Source organism: Panicum virgatum, chromosome 1N, assembly GCF_016808335.1.
Source record: "Panicum virgatum strain AP13 chromosome 1N, P.virgatum_v5, whole genome shotgun sequence".
In the NCBI taxonomy this organism is placed as follows: domain Eukaryota; kingdom Viridiplantae; phylum Streptophyta; class Magnoliopsida; order Poales; family Poaceae; genus Panicum; species Panicum virgatum.
In genome coordinates this window covers 11,607,075-11,624,745 of record NC_053145.1, presented here as the reverse complement: position 1 = coordinate 11,624,745, position 17,671 = coordinate 11,607,075, and positions in this window count along the sequence as shown.

Sequence of the window (17,671 nt, the reverse complement as noted above, 5' to 3'; positions counted from 1 at the left end):
TAGTTGCCCTTTTCATTTGATTATTTGATTCCCTGGAACCATTGATTCATTAAGGAACAACCCATAATGCCTAAATTGCACTATATGTCTTTAAAGATTAATTAACCAGTGTTTAATCTGGGGATATGAATTTATTAATTATATTGATGAACTAGCTAGTTAGAAAAAGCAATTAAATTAGCATATGTTTTGTTTCATGACAATATGCAAAGCATTATGTATACTTAATTGAACTTCCAGGACCTAATGTTAAAAACACTGCACAATGTATGCTTTATTAGTAAATTTAATTTGCCAGTTTTTACGTTTATAGTACATCCAAATCCAGACAGCCACCTTAAGCCTGTGTATCATTTTTTTTTGCATGGTACTAAATTGTTCTTTCAAATTTATACTATATAGGAAATTGTTTACCTGAGGAATTTATGCCGTCGACCATGAGCAATCGAGCTACAGGCTTCAGACTTTGCTTCTGCTATCCAGAAGTGAAAGAAATAGCTGAGTAACTCAGGAAGTAATATATTATGGTATCAAGTTGATGGCCATATATCCTATGCATTATTTGTTTGATTTCGGATCGCAGCCACAAAAACCATTTAAACAGGGTGGTTAATTTGTTGCATTTGCAAGGGCCTGAGGTTCCTGATGTATTCGACCGGCAGCTGCTATTACAGACCATGCATCTGTGCAGTAAAAGGGGGATGCCTGTAGCGGATATATTTAGCACAACATATGCTGTGTTAAGTATATGGTATATTGGTTGCTTTTGAACATTTTTGCTCCATAATGGAAACGAATATTTGCAAAGTTTACCTCAACTTGATGCAATCGAGTTGGAGGTTGCTTGTGTACCGTGCCTTGTTGGGGGTGTGTTTTCTGTTTTCCCTTTGCGGGTTCATCCGTTGTGTTAGATCTGCCATTGAAGCTCGAGGCGTCAGATCCTGCAATTCATGACGATACTATACAGCTAGCAGCCGTGTTGCAAGGCCTGGGCGTTCAGCGATTTTACAGCACATCGCTTTGTTCGATGTGCTACTCGTGGAGCCATTTCAAAACTGGGATTCTCGGTTTTAAGCTTCAAGTTTTTAGTTCTTGTTAGCCTGTTGGTGTGGAGGGATGGCGAACGGCGGCTCCAACAGGAGGCGACGAAGCTCGGCACGGCAGGAGAACCAATGAAGAGCTTTATCTCAAGGGTTCTCTTGTAAGGGGTCGGAGGCACTGTACCTTTTATATCAATATTAATAAAATTCAGCCTGTTTTCTTAGAAAAAGAAGAATATTCTTTTTTTCTTAAGTCATGACTACAATATTGAAATACTTAAAATTCAACTCAAACACATACTACAACATGAATAAATGAGCCTAAAATTGACCTCAATGATAAGAAAAGGCTCACCTTTGGCCTCTAGAGCGCCTGCGGTGAGGATCAGACTAGTGCACACACGAGATTGATGAACCATTAGTCCACCAGTATGGTTCTTGAATTAAGCGTCGTCATCATCTTCTTGAAAACCCCTGTAAGATACCAGGCGCGTGAGACATATATGGCCGGGGCGCGGGCCGGGATGCCGGCGGTGTGGTGCTTCTTCAAGCGGCGGTGGCGCTTGCCGGGGACGACGACGGGCACATATGGTGGCCTGCAGTGGCCCAGGACGAGTCCGATCAGCTCGCCACCGTCGGCTCCGGCGGGGAGGAGGAGGTGCGCGTACGTGTGCGTGCGTGGGCATGTATGGCGGGGCGGATAACGCGCAGGCGTGTGAATTGTGTGTGGTGGCTGGCCGGTGCAATGAGCAGCAACCTCAAGGACAGGCCCGCGAGGGGCGGCGCTAGGCTGTGCTACCGGCCGGCCGGCGAGTGGCGGCGTACGTGAGCGGGCAGGGGCGCGGCAGAAGCGGAGTCCTGTCTGAAGAAAAGCTGTAGGAGACGCACAATGTTAAGCAAGCGTCTCCTTTCAACAAACTTGTAAGAGACACATGTTATAGAACAGCGTCTCCTTTAATAGCACAATATAGGAGACGCGGCTAAATAACACTTATCTCCTTTTACAGGAGATATAGGAGACGCGGCTTATTAAAGGAGACGTGTAACTTAAAGACGCGTCTCCTAAAGTTGCACAAATAGGAGACGCGTATATAAGAAGCACGTCTCTTTTATATTCTGAGGGATGCGGCAAGTAAACCCGCATCTCCTATAACGCGACATAGGAGACGCGGGTTGTCTCTTGGAGTTTGGAACAAACTTATAGGAGACGTTTCATTTAAATATGTGTCTCCTATATATCAAAGGAGACGCGTCAGAACTCCGCATTTCATAAAGATGTGTCTCCTTTGATGCTTTTTTACGTATTGAATGGAGCAACCTTTGCCACCTCCTCCCACACGAGGCTGCCTCTGCCTCCTTCCTCCTCCCTATCATGTCCGTTTTCTCAAGCCCGTTTTCTCAAGACAAAAAAAAAAAGAATGGAGCAACCTTTGCCACCTCCTACCACACAAGGCTGCGTGCCTCGGCCTCCTTCCTCCTCGATCGTCATCATGTTGACTAATAAAGTAATAAGTTTATTATAAAAAAATGCACCAACCTTTATAACATCTGAATTAGTTTCATTAAGTCCATCCTGAAATATATCTTTACAGTGCAATCTATTTAGTAATGTAAATATTCATATATTTTATTTCTACAAACTTTTTTTTTGAAGCGGTCAAATATTTTTTTCCCTATAAACTTGGTTGTTAGCTAGAGAAGCCTAACTTAAGATAAAATTAAAATCACCTATATGTTTTGGAATGGAGTGAGTAGGTGACATGTTTAACTGTGTTCTAAAATTGACCTGACCGATCAATGCACATCTGCAGAGAGAGAGAGAGAGACCCCACTAGCTAACTCTCTATCCACTTGCCCCTGGTTTATATGTGCGCACCAAGGTTGCTTTGCTTCTATGTAGTGGTACATACAAACGACGAAAGCAGCACTTCAGCAGCCAGCCGTGGCGATGCATGAACGAGGTAATTGGAGGGGACTACGCGGCAAGCAAAGCTTTGGAGGGCACTTTCCTTATGATCTTATGGACGCTTTGGCTATGGCTTATCATGACGCATCAGGCAGTGAGGCTAGCGAGAGACTCCAGCGCGGCTACACGTGTCCACACGTCCGATAGGACATGCCATGGGTGATGGGTCATGGGCATCTTCTTCGATAAGTGCATACTTACTGCATCCCCTCTCTCTCTCATGGTTTAAGTCGTCTCTTCAGAGCTCGATTTCTCAATTTTCACAACTACAATAATCTTTTATGAGACAGTTGAAATTGATTTTCAAAGGCGGGCAAAGCCAACCGTCTCTAAGAAAACGTCACTGTAAATGACGCATTTTCACATGCGGTTTCCTGCACACCTCTGTTAATTGAATAGAAAAAAACAAAAAAAACCATCGGGTCCGCCAAGCCCATCGGGCGCCACTGCCCGCCAGCCCGCGGCCGCAGCCGCCGCCGCCGCGTCTGTGCCTACACCCGCCCGCGGCCGCCGGATCCCATGGCCCGCCGCCGCCATGGCCACCGGATCCGGCCTCCCTGCGCCGCGCCATGGGAGAGAGGGAGGGGAGGAGAGGGGAGGGTCGCGAGGGAGGGAGGAAGGGCCGCGAGGGAGGCTGGGAGTGCGCTGAGGGGAGGAGGAGAGGGATGGAGTGAGGCCCAAGAAAACCCTAAGTCCCTAAGAGCATATATATTTGGAGCCATGTATCGGGTCGAGTTGGATTTTTCTGGGCTTGGCTTTTTAACTAAGGCGGACCCATTACAAATAACCCCTTGAAAAATAGGACTATTAATCGAGGCGGTCATCTTTATCATGACCGCCTCGGTTATTATGTTTTGCGATGCGGTATTCTTGAACGCCTCATTTATGTTTTGACCGCCTTTGTTAATGCTGGGCACTAACAGAGATGGTTATTTTTTATACCCGCCTCAGAGGGGGTTTTTAAAAAAGCCTCTGTTAATGCTTTTTTTATAATAGTATTTATAATGTACAAATGCTACTCACATTTCAATGTTCTCACAACAAGCCCGCGCGGCCGCAAGGAAGCAGGTGGCAGCAGGGCTCCACTACCCTCCTCTCCTTTTCTCCCCTCTCACGCTCTCTTTGAAGCAGCCTCCAGTCATGGCGGTTTCGGCGGGCCCGACCGTCTATGGCTGGTTCCGAGTAGGGGCTGGCCGGTACCATCTCAGCCACCTCAGCGTGCCGGGGACATGCGGCGGCGGCCGGCTACAACTTGGCTTAGCTACTATAGACAGTGCTACCGGTACGCATCGTCATTGAATGACGGGTGGTGTGTGCACAGACGGCTGCCGGTGGCGCGGCGTCGCCCGGCATCGGATGCACCCGCGGCCGCCTGTGTGACATGGCTTGGCGCTGTTGCGGCCGTTCGCGGGCGGGGCGGTGGCGGTGGCCATTCGCGGGCAGGGCGCGGCGGCAGCCGTTCGAGGGCGTGGCTGCGGCGGCGCCCAGTCTTGGCTGCATCACCGGCATCTGCGACATGTGCGACGATGTGTCGACGATGGCGTGGAGACGTGGCTGATAGCAGTTTTCTTGGGCGTATGTCAGCGTTGCCATGGTAGCGTCTATAGATGGCCAAATGGGCTGGGCCAAATGGACCACACTAGGCACGACACACAAAAAAACCCTATCCTAACTCAGCCCAGCCCACGACCAATAGGGTCAGGGTCGACCCGACACGATACATAGGGTAGTGCCTGGGCCTGGATTTCGACCCATAGTGTTGACCCTGACCCGACACGACTAACGGGCCTAACCCGATTAGGCACGACTAATTTTGTGTCTGGAACAATTTTGCCCATTAATAGCCCATACTTCCCCACCCAACTCTAAATCCCTAACTCCCCCTCACTCCATCCACACAACCCATCCGCTACATCCTCCCAACCCAGCCGTCGCAGCCACCTGTCTCGATCTCAGTCTCTCTCGATCTCTCCCTTCCCCACGCGAGTGTGCATGGGAGGGCCGGCCACCGGCGGCGGCCGGTGGGCAGCGGAGGGCCGCCGAGCGGCGGGCGCGGGGCCACGTGCTGGGGGCGGCTGGCGAGCGGCGCTTGGCATGCGCAGGTCAGCCGGCGGGTGCGAATGACAGCGACGCGCGGGGGGCGGCCGGAGCGACAACGCGAACGGCGACCGGCATCGACGAGCGGTGGCGGCGGCGGCGCGCAAGCTGCGGCCGGCGAGCGGCAGCGGAGGTCGTGCTCCATGGGCCGACGTGATGGCGTGCTCGTGGGTTAGATGGGCTGGCCCGACACGGTCCAGCGACTTTCGTGTCGTGTCTGGGCCGCTGGCTCAGCCCATAAACCAGCCCAACATGACACGATTAATTAAGCGTGTCTAAGTGGGCCGTGCCTAAGTGGACCGTGCCAAAATCGGCTCCGTGTCGTGTTGGGCTGGGCCGCCCATTTGGCCATCTATAGTAGCGTCTTTGATTGCGGTCGTGTGAGGCTCCAAGCAGCGCCATGGTGGTGGGGCTGGCGGCGTTGGCCGTTCCTTTACTCTGCAATGATGATGCGGATAAAATCCATCCCTTTTTGGGACGGCGTCGATGGCGCCTTGGGGGCAATGTCATTTCTGAAGGTGACGTCCGGCATCTCTACTACACGGAAGGCATTGTTAGGCATTTTCAGCAGGAATGTTTGCTCAGCTGTGGCTGCTTCTAACAGGGCGATTTTTTTCTCCTTTTTCTAAAAAAGCAAAAAAAAATCGCTTTATGGCTTTGGTTGTGTGGTGGCTCGAGTTGATGACCCAGTCCTACCTTTGAGGAGGTTATCGATGTTCCAATCCGATCGGGCAGTGGTAGCCCAACACGGAGCTGTGGTGTTGGTTATGGAGGCTCGTGTCGGCGTTCCAATCCGACCGAGCAGTTTTCGCGGAGGCTCGGGTCGATGTCCCAATCCGACCAGATGAAGTTTTTTCAGTATGTCTCGTGTGAATGTCCCAATCCGACCGGACAAATTGAGAGAGTTCTGGTTGATGTCCCAACTATAGTTGTCCAGTTGTAGGTTTTGTAGTTGTAGGCGTTGTCTAGTTGTTCGGTTGTTTGATTTTCGGATCCGGTTTACATATAAACAGGGTCAGTTCTGTTCTTATTAATGAACAGCCCAACCGTAAGTTTCTGGATCTTTTTAAAAAAGTACATATATAATATATGCATGTACAAAATACTCCTATTTACAAGAAGATATGGCCATATGGGGCAGATAATGCAAGGCACTCGTACCAGCAGAGATAGGCAGGCTATGTTGAGGAGTGTCTCATGTATATCTGCAGGTTGGCGTAATATATATAGGTTCAGTAGCTAGCAGTCTCATGGCTTTCACTCAATGGAGTATATATATACACTCTGTTTTCATTTGCTTTTATGTATTTATAAGGCGTTTTCTAGTGCAGCGTGCTAGGCCGGGCTAATATTTGGCTTCTGCACCGTACAGTAAAGTTTTTTAAAATATATTTCAAAACTCAGACATCTCGTAGTATACGTGCTAGCTAGCCTATGCGCAGCTGCATGCATGGATCGATTGGCCGGCCATGTAGGTTATTAGGAGGGCTCCTAGGGATCGATCGTATGTCGTATGCACGCACGTGCTGAAGCAGCTTGTTGTGTGCCATAGAGCCTACTAAACTTAGTTGTTACTCCCTCCATACTTGAAAAGAATGTCGTTTTGGACAAGATTTGGGTCAAACATTGGGAATATAAATCATGAATAACTTTTAAGTTTTTGAGTTTCAAAATACAAAAACCATATGAATAGATTTGTCTTGAAAAATACTTTCATAAAAATATAAATATATTACTTTACGATTTGGAGACCGTGTCACTGTCCAAAATGACATTCTTTTAAAGTATGGAGGGAGTACTTGTTAGAGAAGTTTAATTTAGGAGAAAACTAACGACCTGTATTTCGGAATAAGTTTAACTGTGTTCTAAAATTAACCTGGTCTGCAGGTTTGCACCTTGTGAAAAGGAGAGAGAGAGAGAGTCACGTGGTGATGCATGAACGAGGTAATCGGAGGGGACGTGCTTCGCGCTGAGCAAAGCTTTGAAGGGCCACTTTCACTTTCCTTGTGGCCGACGCTTTGGCTATGGCTTATCATGACGTCATCCGGCAGTGAGGCTTGCGAGAGACTCCATCGCAGCGACACGTGTCCACGTCCAATAGGACGCGCAATGGGTCATGGTCATCTTCTTCGATCATTGTGGTTACCTACTGCATGCACCACTACTCTCTCACATGGGTTTAATTCGTCTCTTCAGGAGAGCTCGATTTTGCACCCTTTATAATAGGGGGGTTGTTTAGTTGGTGAAAAGTTTTGACGAAATTTTTTTCGAAGAGAATTTTACCATTTAGGAGTGGTAAATGTAGACTAACAATTATAAAACTAATTACAGATCTCGTCTAGAAACCATAAGACGAATCTAATAAGGATAATTAATTCATGATTAGTAGATGATTACTGTAGCATCACTGTTGCAAATTATGGATTAAGTAAGCTCATTAAATTCGTATCGCAATTTTTAGAGCCCATCCATATAATAAGTTTTTTTTCGTCTACATTTAATATTTTATAGATGTAAGATTCTCTTTGATGTGATGCATGGGTGAAAAATTTTGGGTGGGCAGGACAATAATGTACAAATACGTACTACTCATCATTTCAATGTTCTCACAAGTATATATAACATATATATGTACAAAATGCTCCTATTTACAAGAAGATATGGAGCAGATAAAAATGCAAGGCACTCGTACCAGAGATAGGCAGGCTATGTAGTCCCTGCCCTGAACCCAACTGACAACACCAAGCTGCACCGATTATTGAAAGTCACCGTTTGCCTCCACCTTACATCGTTAAAGAGTCTTCTTAGATCCACCAGAGAGTAATTTAATCAGTATTCAGTAGTCAGGCCAGTCGCCAGACCAAGCTGCCCTGAGTCTAGAATCGGATGAATTGCCCCTCGCGCCTACGTACGCCAGTCGCCAGGCTCAGTATTCAGTAGTCAGGAACAGATCGGAAGCTGGAAAACGTCACACCGTTTGCTCCGGCGGCGGCGGCGGCGAAGGCGTCGCTCCGGCAGATCGGGCACGTCGAGTGGCCGTGCAGGTGCAGCCACTGGTTGATGCAGTGCCGATGGAACACGTGCAGGCACGCCGGCAGGCACATCAGCGTCTCCCCCTGCTTCTCCACGTCGCACAGGCACACAGCGCAGCGCTCGGACGTCTCGCCGCCGTCCGGCTGCCGCCGCTCGTGCGACGACGACGCTAGGATGACATCGGCGGCGACGATCCGACCGGCCGGTTGCTCCCGGGGAAGCGTGGTCATGCCGCGATGGTGCTCTTCTTGTGGACCTCGCGCCATGAACGGCGGCGACACCATCGAGGCGCCCTTTCTGCTGCCGCTCCCGTAGGACGCCAGGGTGTCGACAACCACCCGCGCGTCGCGGCCGCGAACGGCCGGTGGTGGCGGCGGAGGCGGCGGCGATGGCGGCGCCTGGGGAAGCGCGGTCGTCGTGTCGCTGTGGCCTCCTTGGAGCGGCGGCGGCGGCGCGACGTAGGCGTCGCTCCAGCAGATCGGGCAGGTCGGGTGGCCGTGCAGGTGCTGCCACTGGTGAATGCAGTGCTGGTGGAAGTGGAACACGTGCTGGCACGCCGGCAGCCACGTTGCGGCCTCCCCCTTCTGCACGTCGCACAGGCACACCGCGCAGGGCTCGGGCGTCTCGCCGTCGTGGTCCCGTGGCGCCCGCGCCGCGCGCCGCTCGTGCGCCGGCGCCGGCGACCCGTTCCGGCGGGTCCTGCCGCCACGCCCTCCCCGCCTTTCCGCCGGCGCGGACCGCGGCAACGGCGCGCCACCGCGCGGTTGCCGGGCGCGCGCGCGCCGCACCAGCGCGGACCCCCGGACGACGTCGGCGCAGACGAGCGGGTAGTAGGCGGCGCTGACGGTGACCCAGAAGACGAGGACGAGGGAGAACGCCGCGGTGGCGCCGAAGCGCCGCGCCGCCGCGGTCCGGACGATCGCGTAGACGAGCGCGCCCGGGAGGCCGACGCACGCCGCGGTGGCGATGGCCAGCGCGCACACGCGGGTCATGCAGTCCCCCGCCATGTCCATGCTTCTCTGATGATCTTGGGGAGCTGCGAAGTGGGGATCGAGCGAGTGACGGCGAGAGGCGGTCGTTTTGTGGGCTCGCGCACGCGCTTGCTTTCCCCTTCATTTGCGCGTGGGACCACGGCACACGCCATGGCCCCGTTCGCCGTGCTCCTTTCTCCGTCAGCAGGCTCCGAGCTCGGTCTCCTTTTTCTTCCAACCTTCCTTTCCCTGTCAGCACGCAGGATCTGGGGATCCATGGCATCGAGACAAGGGCGAGCTCAGTTGCCACTTTAAAAGATTAGCTTTGTCCAAGCACTTCTCAAGAATATGCCCTTTGATAAGTCCCGGCCCCCACGAGGAACAATCTCCACAGATATATTACTCATCAATGACACCCCAGCAGGCAGCAGCAACATGATGATCAACAAAAGTTGTACCATTAAGGTTTATTAGGCCCTTAATGAGAGGCTAAGAAGTGCATCACCCTCGTCTCCAGCGCGCGGCACACCTAGATCAACAGCTTCTTTTGCTCATCACTGCCTCATAACTTGTTAACTACAGCTAGTGAGGCCCAGCTGAACTGAATAAGATAGGTGGAGAAAATTTTGTTTGGCATTTGTCAAACACAATGCCAGTGTTTCGTATGGGCCAAAGTGCGCGACAAATTACCGATGCCCCTGTGAATAAGTTTAAATTACGTCTTATATTTGCCACCGTTTAGACTATTGATGAAATGGACCATCTTCATTCCAAGGTGGTGCAATGTTGAACACAATATGAATAGCATGCCACATGAATTTTGCATAATGAAACAACACTGAAAAAAAATATGTTCCTTTGCATGGTGTCGGGACCACTACAAAAGCAATACAATTTATTCATGTTCCAACACTACCCCAGATCAGCTTTTCCATGACGGATAGATCCGACACGGAAAGTCCCCAACACCGTCACGGATAGTCTTCCGTGACGGTTACCATCACGGATGCACTAACTGAGGGACCGAAATTGGCGACCAGAGGGGGTGAATGGGAGCCGATAAAAAATTCTCCGAAATTCGAATCGTCGGCCTATGTCCCAAAATCACCGCATGCCCTCAAACCCAGGTCAGCGCGAATAGCTATGGACCAGCTATCTCGAAGCAGAAGACCCAGGTCGCAGCACGGAAGCAAAGCGAGAGAAACTTCACAAGTCGCAGCACAGCCCACACAGACCGGTCTGACCGGTATACTGGACCGGTCTGACCGGTCGGGCTGGGAATTTCAAACTGCAGACCGGTCAGACCGGTTGCACAAACCGGTCTCTCCCAGACAGCCCGCCAACAAAGCTCCAAATGTCAAATCTCGAGCAAACGAAGTCCAAATACAACGAAACTTGGAGGAAAGCTTCGTAACTACCCCGTGAACATATTCCCAAAAGATCTTTCCCAAGAGATTAACAGATCGTGAGGAATTGAGGGAAGATCAAAGAGAATTGGGGTTTTCTCAAGAACCCAAAAATCTCAATCCGTGAGAACTCGCGATTCCTGCAGATTTGGCACTAGGCTAGATAGATTAGAATCGTCACAACGAGTCCATCAAACCACGAATCGAAGGACTTGACTCCTCCAAACACAAAACACCTCAAAGGAGGAAAAATCAAGTCCAAAAACACAAAGGAAAGAGGAGGACAAAAAGCTCAGCACACATGGGTGAATCTCAACACAATTTCATTCATAATTCACGGAGGAATTCACCTATACAAAGGCTAGAGCCGACCACACCATCATCCACCCTCTAAATCGAAGAGATTAGCTATAATCTAACCTCCCTTTGCGTTGGAGACCTTGGCCCTAACCTAGAGCAGGGGCAGGGAGAAGGAAAAACGAAGAGAAAACAAAAGGCTCAAGAGGCTCAACCAGCCACGGGCTGGTGGGGGTATTTATACCCGGCTGCTGCGGTCAGACCGGTCGGGTCAGTAGCACCCCGCTGTACAGCCTCGATCGACGACGAAGCTTCTTTCTTCGACTCGAAGTCTTTGCTGCGATGCCGCCATGTCGACGAAGATCCGGTCCGCGGTTTTGGAGGGTCCGCGAAACCCGGGTAGGTGGCCGGTTTTGAGAAAACCGCCAAAACCTCACGCGCGGGAAGATTCCCGCCTCCACGCCGTGGCCCTAGACGCCGTTCCCGCCTCGGCCTTCTGACGGCCCTAGACGCCGCCCGATGCCCGTCACCTCCTCGCCCGCAGCGAGGCCCTAGACGTCGTCGACGCCCGTCGCCTCCGTCAGTCCCGAGACCGACGCCCGTACCTCCACGACTTGGCGTCTTCAACCGCCGTCCGCCTCCTTGGTTTTGTGGCGCAAATCAAGAAACCCACCTTCTGTCGCCGCTTTCGCCCTCGATCCAGGAGTGGACGCCACAACTGCCGCCCGGTCCGAGCTCCGGTCCCGGCTGCCCTTCACCGCCGTCCACCGCACGGTCCATCGGCCACAGCACCTCCACGGCAGCTCCCCGTCGACACTCGACGCCCGTGTACCTGCAATCCAAAGACCAAGCGTACGATCACACCGCATGGTTGACAATTCACTCATCACAGGCAGGATAGAGTACTCTCGTTCCTCAATCTCCCCATTGATGAGTGCATTATCAACACACCACCTGAAAGCAGAGAAGTGATAAAAAGATAAGCAAGAAAGTGAAGAACTCAAGCAAGTGACACAAAGCTCAGAAAAGCAGAAATAGTCACTTACTCAAGCAGAGATTGATCCCCTAAGACAAGGGCAACGGCTCGACGCAATCGATCAAAAGCCAAAACATGACTCCTCAAAGACAGAGGTAACGCTCGACGCAGTCATGCAAGAAGCAGAGGGAGAACAAGGAAAACCAGAAGCCAAAACCAAAGCAGAAACTCCTTTCCCTCTCACAAGTGCAACTCTCCCAAAATGATGCACTCTCAAGGCCCTGTGCACAACAAGTTTTTCAAAAATCAAACAAGTCTCTCCCTTGTTCGATCACTTCTCTCAAAATTCTCTCCTTTGTTGGCACATGCACACATCAAGCCTAAAAAGACCTAAAGCTCCCCCTGAAGCTGAAACTCCCCCTGAACAGACGCTATGCAATGAATGCAATGCAGGAGGTGTAAGTGAAAGCATTCAGGGATACAATGATATGAACAACATCTAGTCACAAGCATGTGTGCATCCATAAACAAGACCTGCATCTAGCTCATCAGGGTATATCAAATCAGTCTAGAGCTAGGCAAGTTCAGTTTAGGAGAAATAAAAGCATCACCCATGATCTAGCACTAACAAATAGGAAATGAAAAGCAGTGCTACTCAAACTCATACAGGTGAGCCAAATCAGCCAAAACAAGTTGCCAACAATCATTTTTCAATCAAATTTATCTCAAGCAAATCTTAATGCCAGGGGTTGAAAGCTCGTCATGCTTCACTTAGCAACGAGGCCAAGCCTATGCCAAAAGACAATCAGAAGCTTAAAGCACTCGTTTGAGTCATGCACAGCCTTGCCCGGGTTCTCACAAGTGCAAAGTGAGCCGTCCCGAAAGCTCGATCAGTGCGACAAGCAATCCCACCTGGATCTTTTCAATCCAATTCAAGAACAGTTCAAGCAATTTTATCATATTTAAATCATTTCAAGTATGAATTGCTGAACGAAAAGCCACACTAGCATGAATAAGATAGCAAAGCATATCAACACGCCCTAACATGCTAGTAGCCAAGACAGGGTGATCATGTTTTCAGTTTTTTAAATCAAAATAGCTTAACTCAGATGATGTCATATACACAGTGGATCAAGCTATACATGATCAAATTTATCAACTCACACTAGCAGGTACTAGAAGATCATAGCAGTGTATACAAGAATGCTAGTGCAAGTGAGACAATGCAAAATGCAAACATGTACAATGCATATGCACAATGCAACTACCAAACCTAGAAAATCAAGAGAAGCAAAACAAAGACCTACCAAGCTAACCAAAACAAAAGTCAGCAATCAAAAGGGGTAACAAACCCCAAGCTCCCCTCGCAAGCGAGGAAAGGTGTCCTGCTCTAGCGGTTTGGTAAGGATATCTGAGGTTTGCCTCTCTGAAGGGACATGGATCAGGTCTATGTGTCCTCTCTCATGGTTGTCTCGCAGGAAATGGAATCAGATGTCTATGTGCTTGGTTCTTGAGTGTAGGACAGGGTTCTTTGCAATGCTAATGGCTGACATATTGTCTACAAAGATGGGAACCCTACCGAAACTCAATCCATAATCCTGCAAGGTTTGTTTCATCCAAAGTATCTGGGAGCAGCAGTTAGCAGCGGCAACATACTCAGCTTCTGTGGAAGAAAGCCCTACACTAGCCTGCTTGCGAGAGGACCAAGACACCAAAGATGTACCGAGAAATTGACAAGTGCCGGATGTCGACTTGCGATCCAACCGACACCCACCGAAATCGGCATCAGAAAAGCCCACCAAGACCAGAGAAGAATCCGCATAATACCAAATACCAAATTCAGGGGTGAATTTCAGATACCTGAAGATGCGTTTCACCACCTGCCTGTGGGAGGTGCGTGGAAAAGCCTGGTAGCGCGCACAAAGGCAGACGCCGAACTGGATGTCCGGTCGCCTCGCCGTCAGGTACAGGAGCGAGCCGATCATGCTCCTGTACTCCTTCTGGTCCACCGCCTCGCCGTCCAAGTCCTCATCAAGCGCCGTCGAAGTGCTGATCGGAGTCGGCTGAGGAGACAAGTCACTCATGTCGAACTTCTGCAGTAGGTCTCTAGTGTACTTGGCTTGATGGACAAAAGTGCCCTGAGGAGTATGCTTGATCTGCAGCCCGAGGAAGAACTGCAGCTCACCCATCATGCTCATCTCGAACTCCCTGGACATCTGCTCAGAAAACTTGGAGACAAGAGCGTGAGAAGAGCCACCAAAGATAATATCATCCACGTATATCTGAACTAAAAGAAAATCAGTGCCAGATTGCATGAGGAACAAAGTTTTATCAACACATCCCATTTTAAAGCCCTGAGCCAGCAAAAAGGTTTTCAATCTATCATACCAAGCTCTAGGTGCCTGTTTCAAACCGTAGGAGCTTTCTGAAGTTTATAAACACAGTTTGGAAACTTGGGATTTTCGAAACCAGGGGGTTGCTTCACATAAACCTCTTCTTCGATAAAATCATTAAAGAAGGCAGATTTCACATCCATCTGGAAAACCTTAAAACCCTTGGAAGCAGCAAATGCAAGAAAGATTCGAATAGCTTCCAAACGAGCAACAGGGGCGAAAGTTTTCTCAAAATCAATACCCTCTTTTTGGCAAAACCCCTGGGCAACAAGACGAGCCTTGTTTCGAACAACCAAACCATCCTCACCCTGCTTGTTTTTGAAAACCCACTTCGTTCCGATGGGATTACAAGCAGGTGGAGGCTCGATTAAGACCCAAACTTGATTTCTTTCAAAATTTTCAAGTTCCTCATGCATGGCATTGACCCAATAAGAATAAGAAAGAGCGTGTCCAATATCTTTGGGCTCAAAAGAGGCAACAAATGCTAAATGAGCAAAGCCAGCGATACTTGTTACCTTGGACCTGGTGACTCGCTCGTTGAGATCACCTAGCATCTGTTGAGGTGGATGGCGGCGCTGAATGTGTCGCAGTGTTTCCCGTGTCGAAGTCGCCTCCTCCTCAACCAAAACTGGTGTCTCCTCAGGTGCAGCTGGTGAAGCCTGAGTCACCTCCTCGAACAGCCCCCGGGAAGTAGACGTAGTCGGGTCGGGGCCGTCATCATCGTCCGAGCTCATAGCAGAGATAGCTGGGTCCACAACACGCGTGGTAGCCTCAGCGTCGCCCTCTGCAGCTTCTTCCTCCTCATCTTCAAAGATGGAGGTGCCGAGCTCATCATCTCCTGCAACTTCAAAGACAGAAGATTTGCACAGTGCAGTCTCGTCGAAAGTGACTTCACAAGTCTCTCTGACGATGTTAGTATAAATAATCAGCACACGGTACGCTCTAGAATGAGAAGCATAACCGAGAAAAACACCGTCAGACGAGCGAGACTCAAATTTATCAAGATTTCCATCTTTCAGCACAAAGCACCGGCAACCGAAAACTCTGAGATGGTCAACACGGGGCTGGCGTACAAACCGCAACTCATAAGAAGTCTTGTGCATGAAAGCACACAAGAAAATGCGGTTGGACACGTAACAAGCGGTGTTAACCGCCTCAGCCCAGTATTTGCGAGGAGTCCTATGCTCATCGAGCATCGTCCTCGCCATCTCAACCAGCGTCCGATTCTTCCGCTCTACAACTCCATTCTGCTGTGGAGTGTAGGGAGAAGAATATTGGTGTTCAAGCCCTTGATCACTGCAAAAGGCGTCAAAACAAGTGTTTTTGAATTCTGTGCCATTATCACTGTGAATCGCTCGCATGGCCTGGGGTAGCTCGTTTTTCAACCTCAAGATCAAGTCTCGAACAAACTCGAAAGCCTCATCCTTGGTTCTCATGAAAAAGACCCAAGAATAGCGAGAAAAGTCGTCCACAATCACAAGAACGTACCACTTTCCACCAACAGACATCACCCGAGAAGGACCGACAGTGTCCATGTGTAGCAACTCTCCAGGGTGAGAGGTCATCACCTGATTAACAGGCGGATGTGAAGTGGCAATCATCTTCCCATGGCGACACGGATGGCAAACAAGGTCCTTTTCAAACTTCAATTTGGGCAATCCTCGGATTAGGCCAAGTGAGCTTAGTCTCGACAACAAGTCAAAGCTCAAATGTCCAAGTCTCCTATGCCACTTCCACAGATCAGAAGAAGGACCAGCCATCAAGCAATGAGAAGGGCCAAAAGGAGTTCCAGAGAAGTCAACCAAGAAAACTCGATCGCGAGGTGTAATCCGGCAAACCAAATCTCCCCTGGAATCTAAAACACGCGAGCAACCCTCCTTGAAGCGAACCTCAAACCCCTCATCAAGAAGTTGTGAAACAGAGAGCAAATTAAAGCCAAGATTCGAAACCAAAGCAACTTCTCTCAGGGTAAAGCGATCAGAAACTCGAACAGCGCCAAGGCCACGTACCTTTCCTCTTCCATTATCCCCGAACACAATGTATTCCTTTGAGCGCATCGGGGTGAGGCTGGAGAACCATTTGTCATTTCCGGTCATGTGGCGCGAACAACCGGAGTCCATGATCCACCTGTTCTCCAAGCCTCCGACCTGCACATTAGTAGTGAGACAAAGAGTGAGCAAATGTCTCAACACTGGGGTTAGCAAAGTGAGAAGCAAACCAGTGTCGAGCCATTTGCTCTACAGAGGGGTTAACAAAACCAGACAAAGCGTATCCCTCGTCCCGTCTACCGCATGACTGACGAACACCACCGCGAGGAAAGCGTGGAGCCTCAAAACCTCCTCCAAAGCCTCGGTCTCGTGGTCCATAGCCGTACTGAAAACGACCAGGAGCACGGCCGGCAAAGCGACCACCCGCTGGAGCACGGTAACCACCACCGTCTCCCTGACCTCCACCTACACGACGCGCCCTAGCATCTAGCCTACCACCACGCGCGAGAAGGACCATGCACTCGAGCAGAGTACATGTCCGCGTTCCGTCTCTCCTGCTCTCGCCTCACAGCCCGCTTCCTCCTGAAGCAAAACTCCTCCAGGTGACATTCCCTATCACAGAACTCGCAGTGATACCTCACCTCACGCTTGGGAGGTGGAGGCCTAGCTTGCGAACGGGGAGGAGCAGCCCCCTTCTTCTGGGCAACCTGGGCTGCGGCAGCAGGGAGCGTGTCGAGGGAATTCCTCAGCTCATTGGGCTTTGGAACCCAAACCTGCTTCTGCGGAGGTGCTTTCGGTGGTTCTTTAAGCACACCATCCATGGGGTCAACAAGCGAAGGCTGCGTGCTCGTGCTAGCAGTGTTTCCAGCAGCCTTGCCAATCTTACCATACAACCTGTCAAAGTCTGACTTCGTGTATGTGTAACCGACCCCAAACCCATCACCACGCTTGAACTGCTTAATCATCATGCCCAACTGCGGCTCACTGCTAGAAACCCAACTCAGAATCGCCCTAAGATAGGTATTCTCATTTTCTAAGTTGGCTTTCTCTACCGCAAGATTATCCAAATCAGAGATCAAACCAGGGCAAACAGAGCAGTCAATAGGTGGGCTAGACTCTACGACCTTACTCTTTCCAAAAGACTTGATCAAAGCGTTCTTCTCCTCTAGCTCCAACCTAAGCGTGGGACAAAGCCTCCAAGCGCCAAGCAAAGCAGGTCTAGATCTAAGCTCCTCTAGTTCACAAACAACATTAGCAAACTTGGACTGTAAAGAAGCTAGATCAGACTTGAAGATAGGACACTCATCGCATTCAAGCACATCACTAACAATGGGAGCATCCTTGACAAGTTCAAGTTCATGCTTGGCCTTGGCTAGCTCGTGAGACACGTCAGAAAGCGAAGTCTTAGCAACATCTAAGTTCGCGACGTTCTCATCATGCTTGGCACGGAGAGCAACAAGATCATTCATGTGAGATATGCAGCCAGCGCACTCATCCTCACTAG